We start from the raw sequence: 12,437 nt of genomic DNA, 5'->3' as shown, positions 1-12,437 counted from the left end.
AAATCTTAATTTCCTTTAGGCAGTTTGAGACATAAATACAAAGCCCTCCTTTATTTCTCCCTCTCAGCGTGTGTACAGCTGGCGTATGGTAAGTACGATAACCATTCATGTGAATGGGCTCAACCGTCCAGCATTCCTGGAGGCAGGCAATCGAAAACCGTTTGATAAAGGAAGCACAATTTATGTCGCCTAACCTGGAGGACAGCCCTGCAACATTCCAAGATAGAAGTCTAATAGAATGGCATGTGTCGCCCTCTAAAGATGAGATCACTATAGGAGTTACGCCAGGGGCAACAGATTTAGAAGATCCGCTGCTCGGCAATGTAAGGTGGTCAGTTTGCTCGTTGTCGTCAGTATTAATAGGGATAATTCCTAAGTTGTTCTCTAAGGAAGTTGACGATTTTGCGGGCCGTGGGTCTGTCGGTAAATTTGACTTGTCACCCACTGTGACTTCCCCCGCAAATTCGACGACGTTGTAATTCAGGGGTAGTCAGTCGACCATATCCAGACAGCTATACCTGTTTGACAGTGGAATAGTCTCCAACCAGCCTTGCCTGGGTATAGGCAACATACCTCTTGCCTGGTTAGTGTGTATTTTTGCCCTCCCTACTAGTTCCCACTGCTTGTTTGCTGAATGGTGAGGATAAAAGTAATCGAGAGGTAGTGGAATAATGTTTGTGTTAGGGTCAAAACATTGTACGTGCTGGATATATTTTACAGCCTGAGTGTCCTTAAAATTAACAATTATACAGTCTCCCGGTATGTCTTTACTCCTTCTACCCAGCCAACTAACTCTCCGTACAAATAGGATTTTAGTATGAATGTTGGGAGGGAGGGGTCGGTTGGAATTAAGCCAATAGATAGTTTTGTTCCTCAATTCTAAATAAGACTCATTGGTTTTTCCCTGCAAGCCAGGTACTCCCGCCAGTATGATGACGTAGGGTGAGGATTCTGGGGGAAGGTCTAAGGTAGGTAGTTTGGGAACAACATCTTGGACAGGAACAGTTCTATTTGCTACCTCATTACTGTCTTGTGGAATAAGATTGTTGGTTTTTTTGTTAACTTCCGATGGATTCTGCTGGGGCTTTACTCCTGCATAGGAGTTTTGAAGGCCACTACTAGTCGTGGTGTTCTCAATGCAGGCTGTGTTTGCACAGTTGTCCTCTAATAATCCCAAATGCTTGTCGATTAACGGCAAAACCATAGGGGGGGGAGTTTTCTCTTTAGGGTTGCTGGCAGTTTTGGAGAGAAGAGGGTGTTCATGGAGCTCCCTAAGTAGGTCTGTCCTCAAAAATTGATTATGTTCTAAATTAGCAGAGGCAGTCTTTTCTAATTTCTGTAGTCGCTCCTCGATCTTGGAAAGTCTATCCAGAATCAGACGGGTTGAATTTTCAAACACTTCTATTATTTTAGCCTGAAACCCAACATCTAGTTGCCTGGTCAAGTCTGAGGGGACTTCGTTCAGAGGATATTCAGCAGCGCCTGGGGTAATGTTAGACGCATTTGTTTTATTTTTGTTTTTCGACCCTTTTGGTTGTCTCCCCCTTTTTACTTGCGGAGCAGCCTTAAGTTTCGGTTTTGCTCCTAAATTTAAGGGAGAGGAGGAGGAAAGTGAGGTAGCCTCGGTTATTGCATGTAATTGTGCGCGGGTAGAAACACCTTCAGTTGAATTGTTAGCAGCAACCGCCATAGTAGTTATAGGTATAGTGGACCTTATAATGTCTCTGCGCTTGTTACTGTCAATAGTTAAATCAGTACTGAGGTCTGCACTTTCAGTTTCACTAGACAGACATTCAGATGGTATAAGGTTAATGGTGGTTACCCCTGGTGTTACAGATGAGGCGATTTTCCCTAGAGATGAGCGTTTGGTTGTAAAAGGTTCAAGCGATAAACGTCGCTCGGTAAGGTCTATTTCTCGTTCTAAAATGTTTGCAGCTCTAACAATAAAATTGTCCAGGGTCCCTGCCATAGATGTGCCAGCGGCTACATTTTTATTCCTAGACATTATTCCCACCAATATCAATATCAGTAAGAAGGTCGCAGTCACATACACTTACTAAGATATAAGGGGGGTGACCCAGCCCAGTGTCTCCAGTCTTGAACGGCCTCAAACGGCCAGCTCTTAGCCCGGTCTTCGCCCCGGGCTTAGTCCCGCGCGCGTCCCGCTTGCGCGCGGTAGGAAAAGTACAAGATGAAGACAGAGGGGCGTGAGGGGAGGAGCCAGGAAGAGGATGCAGCTGCGCTCACCGCCAAGCAGCCTGGTCCTCGCAGTCCTAGCAGTCCCGCCTTCTGATGTTTGTAGTCCGGTGAGTATCGCCCCCAGGGCAGCGCGGCGTTTGCGTGATGCTCCCACAGTTGTCAGCAGTCCCAAGCCTACGAGCGGCACCCGTGAAGCGGGGGCCGCGAGGCGTCAAGAACCTTCTGGGGGAGGAGCCAGGAAGAGGATGCAGCTGCGCTCACCGCCAAGCAGCCTGGTCCTCGCAGTCCTAGCAGTCCCGCCTTCTGATGTTTGTAGTCCGGTGAGTATCGCCCCCAGGGCAGCGCGGCGTTTGCGTGATGCTCCCACAGTTGTCAGCAGTCCCAAGCCTACGAGCGGTTTCTGTATGTAGTACATGGCTGTCATGTTGTCCGTGCGGATTAGGACAGTCTTGCCTGATATTTGTTTTTGGAATGCTTTTAAGGCGAGGAATATGGCCAGTAATTCCAGGTGATTGATCATGGAATAACTTTTGTTGAGGTGTCCACCTGCCCTGCATGGTGTGATGTAATAGGTGAGCTCCCCAGCCGGAAAGCGATGCGCCCGCTGTCATGACAATTTGAGAAACTGGCTCTAGGAATGGTCGCCCTTTGGAAAGGTTTTTGGTGTTCCACCACTGCAGAGCGCGATGAGTGCGACAGTCTACCAACACCAGATCTGTTAGCTGACCTTGAGCCTGGTTCCATTGGCGTGCTAAGCACTCTTGTATGGGACGCATCTGAAGTCTTGCGTGAGGCACTATGAATATGCAAGAGGCCATCATCCCTATGAGCTGCATGAACACTCGAGCTGGAAGAGAGTGATGTGGCTGAAATTTGGTGAGGAGAGCGAGAATGCTTGCTATCCTGGCTGGACTGGGATAGGTTAGCGCTTTTGAGGCATCTATTGTGGCGCCGATGTACTGTTGCGCGTGAGAGGGTTGCAGATAAGACTTGGTGTGGTTTATTGTAAATCCCATGTGGTGGAGTAATTGGATAGTCGCGTGAGTGTGATGAACACACTGGTTGTACGAGCTGGCTTTTATGAGCCAGTCGTCGAGGTATGGGAAGACATGAATGTGTTGTCTTCTTAGATGGGCTGCGACTACCGCTAGCTGTGAGAAAGTGCCATCTTTCTTGCATGGTATGCCCCCACTTTTTGCTGAATTGCGGAATGTACTTTGACTGAGTGTGCCCTGGACTCCTGCCAATCAGGTGCCCAGGGCCTATCTTCCGTCCCTAAAAACCTCAAACACAAATTGGCAAACCCTGGCCAAATGTCAGCCCCTGGTAAATGGTACCCTAGGTACCCAGGGCCTTGTGACCAGGGAAGGCCGCTAAGGGCTGCAGCACTCATTGTGCCACCCTTAGAGGCCCTGTACCCTAGCACACACACACTGCCCTTGCAGGCTGAGTGTCTGGGTACAAGACAAAACAAAGAGTCGACATGGCACACATCCCTGTGTACCATGCCCACCACCTACACTGCCCTGGCATACATGAGCCACCCCTCTAGCTGGGTGCCCTATGCCAGTGGTGTGGGCACAGGAGCATGAGCCCTGTACTCCTACAGTACCCAGGTCCATTTCTGGGCACTGTAAGTGCAGTGCTGCCATTTAAGAGTGCATGGTGCTGAGAGCTCGTCAAACACGAACTCCACAGCACCATAATGGCAACACTGAAGACTGAGAAGTTTGGTATCAAACTTCTCAGCACATTAAACCCACACTGATGCCAGTGTGGGATTTAATGTACCCCAGAGGGCATCTTAGAGATGCCCCCTGAAACCTAACCTACAATCCACTTCTGGTCTGGGAGGCTGCCTAGGCTGCCACACAGCAGACATGTTGCTGGATCCCTGGGTAGGAGAGTCCCTGCTCTCCTGGGCCTGCAACAATGCACATCCTGGGCGAGGTGCTAGGTCTCCTCCCCCAGGATGGACAGGGGGAAGCTTCAAAGGCATGCCGCCTCTGTGAGCTTCCCCAGGCCACTGGCAGCCCCCACTCTGGCAGGAAGCCTGGCCGGAAACCCCAAAGAAGGACAGGGGCTGTGCCAGCCTGCCAACCCCACCCCTCAGGTGGGGGAGGCAAGGTGAAGCACATCTCCAGGCGCTCGCCATCTTGAAGATGGGAGGCCCTACCCAATCAGGACTAGGCTACTGCCCCCCTCCCACAGGAGAGTGGCAGAATAGGGGGTGTACCCACACCAGGACAGGGACCCATTGGTCCCTGCCCTTTACTTACCTGTAACGCCCCTAAATCTAGTATTTAGGGGCACCCTGAACCTTCTTTCCCCAGATTCCAAGATACAAAGAAGAGCAAAAAGAACGAAGACCTGCTGTGCAGCTGCTAAGAAGAGGGAGACACCGACAGCTTTGGCCCCAGCCCTACCGGCCTGTCGACCCTCGAACCTGCTCCTGCTACATCCCGGCACCTTTTGTGGCCAGCAACCTCACAAACCCCGGAGGACCTGGCTACCTTTTAGCTCTAAGCACCTGGGACTCCCATGAGCAGAGGCTCTGCTCAAAATCAGCTTCTAATCCCTGGCATCAGCCCGGAACCGCGAACCCTGCACACTCTGCACCTGTCAAGCCTGGCCTGTGCCGGAGTGAACAAAGACCACGAGGATGACCCCCCGGCGACGGTGACCCAGAGTCCGGCACCCAAGGACTTTCCTCGACGCTCCTGACGACGCCTGCAGCCTCAGAACCAGGTACCTCCTCAACCGCGATCAACAGAAGGTAAGATTTCCCGACACCAAAAGGCACCCCTGCACCCGGCGCCCTGCAGCCCCCTGTGCCCAACTCCTGGGTACCTACATATCCTCCAACTATCCAACTTACCTCTCAAAGTGGTGGTGGCACCTGAAGAAACTTCGTCCCCGAGCTTGCAGCCTTTTTCTAACCAGGAGCTTTCCCACTGAAATCAATTGAGCGCCCGAAGGCTCAAAAGCACTCTGCACCCAGCCGCCCGAGTGGCCCTGGCAGTGTAACCTCTGCACCTATCTACTTCCCCATTTGCCCAGAGCAAGTGACCAGGAGCCCAGCTCCCTCAGCCGCGTGGCCTGCTAGTCAGCAGCCACCAACCAAGGCCCCCCTGCCTCCCATAAGATAACATTGGGCCTAACTCACTCTGCACTCGGCTTCCCCTGCGCCGCTGAGGGTGTAACAACTGACCCTACCTGACCCTGGGAGACCCCTGAGTCTGTGCCCAGAACCTTAACTCTGCCAGTTGAGTACTTACCCAAAAGCCGATAACTCAATTTTCTCCATAGGGTAACATTGACTGGTTTCTTCTGAAATTTCTTCTAAGTGTGGACGTTTCAAAACTTAAAATATTCACCAAAAATCAGCCGAGTAACAAAAACGAAAATACCCACCTGCTTTTAGAAGAGATCCCAGTGCTGGATCTTGTGCCCAGCACTGACCCTGAAAAATATTCACAACCGTACTTACCAGTAACCCAATTTTCTTCCATAGGAAACTGTTTTTCTGGGAAATTTCTTTTAAGTGTCGATTTTTGCAAACTTTAAATATTCTTTAAAAATCGTGCTAACTGTGAAAACGTAATTACTTACCTGTTTTAGATAGAGATCCCAGTACTGAGTCTAGGAGCCCAGTACTGGATTACAAAAGTAACGAGAACCTACTTTACCTGCAACTGGAATTTTTTTCCATAGGGAATCATTGACTGTTTTTCTATGAAATTACTTCTAAGTGTCAACTTTTAAAATAGCTAAATATTGCCTAAAAATCACAACAGTAACTAAGTCGACTTTTATCACTTGTTTCTAAGAACTGTCCCAGGACTGAATCTAGGAACCAGTCCTGGAGTTACAAAGGTAATCTTGAAAGTAATCTATTGCAAATAACTTAAAACTTCCATTGAGCTCAATGCATTATTGTGTTTGAAATTGTGTTGCCTATTGCAACAAACTGTAACCAGTATTTACACAAGTCAATTGCATATTGCAAAAGTATTTACCTAAAGCATCTCATTCTGAGAAAGTATATTTTAATACCTATTGTTGGTTCTAAAATAAAACCGACATATATTTTTTATATAAACCATTGGCCTAGAGTTCAGTTATTGAGTGTGCGAGACCATTTGCTGACTGAGTGTGTACAACAAATGCTTTACACTGTCCTCTGATACTGCCTTACTGCTCGACCAAGCTACCACTTTAGAGAGTAAGGTTATATCTAACTTTAGCCTCTGCCAAACCCCTGGGTACTGTGGACTCTGCACACACTGTACCTATTTGGGAACAGTGTATACAGAGCCACTTTCTCACACTAGCCACTTTGTGAATATCCGTGGTGCTGTTGTGACTCCGAAAGGGAGTACTTTGAATTGATAGTGCTGCCTGTCCACTACAAACCTGAGATATTTTCTGTGAGCTGCGTGAATGGGAATATGGAAATAGGCGTCCTTGAGATCTAAGGTAGCCAGGAAGTCGCCCTGTGAAAGTAGAAGGAGGACCTGCTGAAGTGTGACCATGTGGAAATGGTCTGATTGTATGTATAGGTTTAGTGGCCTGAGGTCTAGAATAGGTCTCAGAGAGCCGTCTTTCTTTGGTATGAGAAAATACAGGGAGTAAACTCCTGTGTTTTGTTGACGCAGGGGAACCAGTTCTATTGCACTTATTTGTAGCAAGGAAATTACCTCTTGTTTCAGGAGTGACAAATGTTCTGTTGACATTGAACGCTGTTTGGGTGGAATGTTTTGGGGGGCTAATTGCACAATTTGTCGCACCCACCTGTCTGTGGTGATGTTGGTCCAGACAGGCAGGAACTGTTGTAGTCTTCCAACGACCGGAGTGGAATGGTCCTGGGGAAGCGGAGGGAAGTCATTGGGCAGGGGTGGAGACAGAGCGGGTGTTGTTAGTCTTGCCTCTGCCCTTGTTATTGTTGCCTCTGTATCCTCCTCTCTGATAACCTCTGGTGAAGGTGGATTGGGTGGGAGCCTTTTAAGAGATGGATTGGTTACCAGACGAGTAGCCCCTGGAGTTGCCCTTGTAGGAGGAGCGACGAAAAGAACGTCTGGGAGCTTGCGATTGCAAGGCTCCCATTGATTTGGCTGTGTCTGTGTCCTTTTTCATCTTTTCAAGGGATGCATCAACATTAGGGCCAAAAAAGTGTAGTTGGTCGAAAGGTTGGTTGAGGATAGAGCTTTGCACCTCAGGTTTAAAACCGGAAATGCGTAGCCACGCGTGCCTGCGGAGAAGGACACTTATGTTTACTGCTCTGGATGCTGTATCTGCCACATCGAGAGAGCACCGGATGGAGGTGTTGGTGATAATTTTACCCTCCTGTATGAGGTTGTTTGCCTTATTTTTTTATTTGTCCTGGAGGTGTTGCAGTAGGGAATCCAACTCATCATAGTGAGTCCTATTGTATCTGGCTAACAGGGTCTGAGTGTTTGCGATGCGCCAAATGTTAGCTGCCTGTGACGCTGTTCTTTTGCCAGAGGCGTCCAGGAGTTTAGACTCTTTGTCGGGCGGAGCTGCATCACCTGATGTTTGCGAGTTAGCCCTCTTTCTAGCATTTGAGACCACCATGGAGTCTAATGGAACAGGGCCCTTAATGTAAGCTGGGTCTGTAGGGGCAGCTTTGTATTTTTTCTCAATTCTAGGATTGATGACTCTAGCCCTAACAGGGTCCTTAAATACCTCTGTAGCATGTTTAATAATCCCTTTGAGCATGGGTAAAGTGGATGTGGACCTTTGGGTAGTGTCAAAAGTGTCCATTAAAAAAATCCTCTTAGACCGGTTCTGTATGTAGGTCGACCCCGTGGTACTGGGCAGCCCGGTGTATCAGCTGATTAAAACCCATGGTGTCTTCTGGTGGGGAAGGCCTAGAGGGGTAGATGTCATCTTGGGGGACATTAGGGACGTCAGGTGTGTTATAGTCATTCCAGGGGTCAGGGGAAGCCGGTGGACTGGGCTCCTCTAGTGGCAGGTCGTCCCCACCGTCCCCTGTGTCATCATATGTCGTCATTGTCTACCGGTGTAGGGGATGGCGTAGGAGAACGAGGTGGTGGGGGAGGTGGAGGAGGAGGTAGAGGAGGTGAAGGGACTCTAAGAGGTGAAGTAGCTATGTCCCTCTTTTTAAGTGGTGGAGCTGGTGCAGGCATGTCCAGTGGTTTTTTCCTGGAACTCCGAGTCAATTGACCAGTTTTAGGGTCTTTGGAGTTTTTTGTTGGGGGTCTGGGCGAAAAAACTCTTCTGAAAAAGGTTGGGTGTTCGGTGTCGACTGTGTCGGTATCTAGGGCTTTTTGGGGCGCTGGCTCCGGAGCGGTTTTGGGCTTGGAGCGGGTTTGGGCTTGGAGCGGTGTGGTTTACCAGTCTCTGTGTCCTTCTTCGGTGTCGATGTTTTTTTACGGCTCCGAAGAGTGTGAGTCCAAACTTGGAGAGTGGCTTCTTCGTCGGCTCCGAGTGTTTTTTCGGTGCCGGGGAGTCACTGCTTGGTGTCTTCGGTGCCGAGGGCTTCGGGGTGGAACTAGTGGTCGGCACGGAGGATAAGTGCGACTTCTTTTTCGGTGCCGATGATTGGGCTTCAGCGCCGGTGGCAGGCAGACTCGAGCCCGAGTCGCCGGAAGGCTTGGTAGGCTTCTTTGCCGGGCCCGAGGGCGGGACATGGGAAGCGGTGTGTCAGTGTGCACCTGAACCCGAAGGTGAAGGTGTGACCGAAGCCTTTGTTGTTGTAGGGTGTGGATCGGGGTCGACGTCTCTACTTACGACCCGTTGAGCCGGAGTCATTTCTTTGACATCGGAGTCATCGGCTTTGGAGGCGCTGATGAGGCCTTCTTCGACCCGCTCCTCTGGCACATCGACGCCCTCTTGGAAGATGTCATCGGGGATCAAACTCGACGAGCGAGCCATGGTCCTTCGAGCTAGTTGATCCCGGATGATCTTCTTCGAGCGGAAAGAGGCAAAAGCTAGACAATCTCTGGCCTCGTGCTCCGGAGAGAGGCAAAGGTTACACACCTCATGCAGATCAGTGTGGGGAAACTTCGACCCACATTGAGGACACTTTTTGAAAGGCGTCCTTTCCATGAGCCAGATGCCAAGGCTCAGGTCGGCCCGAATGCCTTCTTCGACAACCAGAATCGAAGACTTGTAGAGATGCGCGCCGATTAGGGATCGAGACAATACCGTCAAAAGGGTGAAAGATTGTGCGTCGAAACAGGAATCGGTAACGGTTCCGAACTGGAGCGCGAGAAACACATCCGAGCCTAATGGCGGAAAAAAAACAATCTGAGGATGGAGCCCATGCCCATGCGCACTATGATCCTAAGGAGGAGCCACCTATCTTGTGACCTCCAAAGACTTTTCAGGACAAAAACAAGTGCAAACATCCGGGCCCAACACCAGATGGCGATCTATGCATAGTGTGTAATCTGCAGCTCATATGTCTCGAACACCGATTTATGTTGCTTGTGTGGGTCCTCACAAACTTGAGCGGGTGTGGGGGAATGGTGCTCCTTTCATGGGCTATTGACGTAGTGTGTTTGTTCTTACGTGCCGAAATGCTGCCATGTCTTGAGATGTCATTCCTTGCACAGTTTTTTCAGTATGTAATACTGCCTATCCTTGCCATAAAACTGGCAGTAAAGTTAGATATTAAAAAGATTATAAGGAATCACTCATTGGAAGGGACCTGTTAATGGCATCCCTTCCAAATGTATCAATGGGTTAGGACCAGAGTAGTGGTCATAAACCACTGAAAAGTTACCAATCGCCATGTTGATGTGGTAACCTATTTGAACAAACATTGGCATAGCCAATACGTCTCACCTTTGGGTCTTTCTTAAGTGTTTAGCCAGAGCTATTGGCTTTGCTAATTATTTTTTGTTGTAGAGCACTGTGGCTGCTGTGCAGCATGTTGAAAAGTTATAGTAAAAAAGTGTTAGGTAAGCAGTCACAGAGCATGACAAAAAGTAGAGAAGGGGTGAGAGAGCAAGAGTTACAGGAAACTGGTTAGTTAAAGTGGAAGTTAAAGAGAGTAGAAGAAAGGAAGCAGGTGCTCCATGCTGGGGGCCTCAAACAGTATTGAAGCTGGGTCTGCAAGGCACATTCGGAGTACTTGGCACAGGTATGTCCAGGTAGTGTCTGCTTAATGGCTGGTTAGCGCTGCAGCTGAAATTGAGCAGGAGAGTGACGGAGAAAGAGTTCCGGGGCAGATGGGAAGGGTTGGAGTGGGCAGCAAAAAACGGTAGTGCAGTGCTGGGAGAAAAAGGAGGAAAAGTCGCGGGATGGTGCAGAACAGAGAGCGAAGTGGAAAAATATTTTTCCAAAGAGTCAAAGTTAAAAAAAACACGGAATGCCACAACTCCTTTACCTTCATGTGCCCTTATGTCATGAGTCCACATTGCTGACCCAGTTGGGGACTTCAAAATCAAATATCAAATTATAGCATGGCATGGCTTAATTTGGCCCTTTACATCACCACAGTGCGCAGCACAACATGGAGATCTGCCACTCACCTTCTGAACTCAGAAGGCGGCTAACTGATGTGGGATTGCAAGTTATAAGTAGGGAGGCAAGCTCAAACCTTTGACCTATGATATACTTATAAGGCAAGTAGAGTTAAGCAAAGGCACCTTCTGTACCGTTTGTGGCAACTTTTTCCTCTTAAGAGACAATGCTGCCAACCGCCTAGGAAGATCGGCAATACTAGAATCTTGAAAAATACCCCGTGGTATTGTATAATAAACGTTTATTTCCTTGAGGACCTCTGCAGGGACCCCCACTGGTTTGCGAAGCCCTCACAAGCAGCAGTCAAAGGGACAAACCCGCCAAGAACTGGATCTCAGGCAGCACCATCGTTCACCCCAGCACAATCTTTCCATGAAGTTGATCTCATCCAGATGAGGACGGGCATGTTTAGGAATTTGTGAATTAAATATGGCAAACCCAACAGGCTGAGCAATAAATAATAATAATACATAGATCTGTGTGTGCCTTCTGAATCATTTTTCGTGTTCGAATGTTAAGGGCCTTACGAATGTGCTCACAATTGTAAACCGCAGAGGCCCGCGTTCAGAAGCGCAGTGGAAACCCTCACTGGTCATTGTTCGGACTTTAGCAGGCCTGTCAATTTAACACATTGAATCAGTGGCTTGACTACAAGGGCTTCGACAGGCATCGGACAAAGACGCGTTGTCTCTTGCTCATCCCATACGGCCCTTCCTTGTTTCTATAATTCACAAGTGGCGATTCCAACTCCTCATGCTCCATTCCTAGCTGCCAAGATGCGGTTTACCTGCATGGAGGAACCGTACCCGACTTGCAAGGGCCAGGGAACAGACAAGTACACAGAATCCGTTCTGGGTAAAATTAGCAGTAACCAAAACAAGCAATGACTGCGGAGGGAAGGAGGGATGGACACTGGGGGAGATGAGGGAGGGCATGGGATGTAAACAGCATCAGGAAAGCTAAACAGGGCAGGACAGCCATGGCGGTATTGGACTACAATTAAAGTCCCTGAAATTGGTATGGTGAAAAGCATGCATTGGTATGGTGTTGCAGCCCAGAGTCAGCAGAGTACAAGACGGTCCTTACTATGGCCTGTGTGCTCGGGGTATCAGTTTGGGGCATTATGTGCCCCCAGCCCTTGCCACGGTGGACTTTCAGTGGTTCGTGTGATTTGTATTATGTGTATACTTAATGTGAAACACGGGCAGACTGCGTGGGAGAAACGAAGACAGAGAACTAGATTCCAAAGGGCGCAGGAGGAGAGGGGCTCCCTGCGTTTAATGAGCATTGCTATAATCTTACAAGGTTTCAAAGACAAATGTGCGTGAAAAGTGAAACAACTGTGGAACAAAGGTGCAGCGCGCAGCATGTTCCAAGCGAATACAGCACAACGCTTACCATAATGGAGGCCCCTTTCAAAACGTATATCCACCGCCATGGTAGAGGACGCTGGCAATGAATGTGTAGAGGATTGCAAACGGGGTGGGAGCAATTCAGAGAAAGAAACAAGTGGCACAGATCACTCTTTTCTTAGTTAGTCCCACATATGCACACTGGCTGCCAACCGGTGCCGACACAAGCATGAAAGGCAATAACAGGTGCAAGCAAGGTGGTCTAAGGACGCTGCACGAGCGGAGGTAAAACAAAAAGTAGTGTGCCTAACGTGCATTAATAGTCAAAAAGTGAACGGATCCATGTAACTGGGTCTGTCGCCAGGGCGTAAC

General features: G+C 49.0%; 1 protein-coding gene across 2 annotated transcripts in view; it reads right to left on the bottom strand.

Moving 5' to 3' along the window:
- LOC146799880 (general transcription factor II-I repeat domain-containing protein 2-like) overlaps positions 1-12,437 on the bottom strand; it is an 83,401-nt gene that overhangs the window by 23,580 nt on the left and 47,384 nt on the right. The window lies entirely within an intron of this gene.

This window comes from Triturus cristatus, chromosome 8 (genome assembly GCF_964204655.1).
Source record: "Triturus cristatus chromosome 8, aTriCri1.1, whole genome shotgun sequence".
Taxonomy (NCBI): Eukaryota; Metazoa; Chordata; class Amphibia; order Caudata; family Salamandridae; genus Triturus; species Triturus cristatus.
The sequence above is the reverse complement of the archived record's forward strand: the minus strand, read 5'-3'. Positions and strand labels throughout refer to the sequence as shown.